This window comes from Carlito syrichta, unplaced genomic scaffold (genome assembly GCF_000164805.1).
Source record: "Carlito syrichta isolate Samal-C Ts95f unplaced genomic scaffold, Tarsius_syrichta-2.0.1 Scaffold302045, whole genome shotgun sequence".
Lineage (NCBI taxonomy): Eukaryota > Metazoa > Chordata > Mammalia > Primates > Tarsiidae > Carlito > Carlito syrichta.
Genome location: NW_007246141.1, coordinates 25,722 through 26,021, shown reverse-complemented (window position 1 = coordinate 26,021; position 300 = coordinate 25,722).

Genomic DNA, 300 nt, shown 5'->3' with positions numbered 1-300 from the left:
TTGGTCTTCTCATTTGTTGTCTTGCAAGGGTTCTCTGAATCTCTTGTGTTTGAATTTTCACATCACTGATGAGATGAGGAAAGTTTTCTTGCATAATTTCATGGAATGTTTGTTCCAGGGTGGTCTCTCTCTCTCTTTCTGCCTCAGGAAGTCCAGAAGTTCAGTCTCTTGAAGTAATTGCTCATCTCTTGAAGGTTTTGTTCTGTCTTTTAAAGCTTCTCTTCTATGTTTTTGACAGTTTGGGTTAGTTCTATATGTTGGTCCTCAAGCTCTGAGGTTCTTTCTTTGGCTTGGCTAATT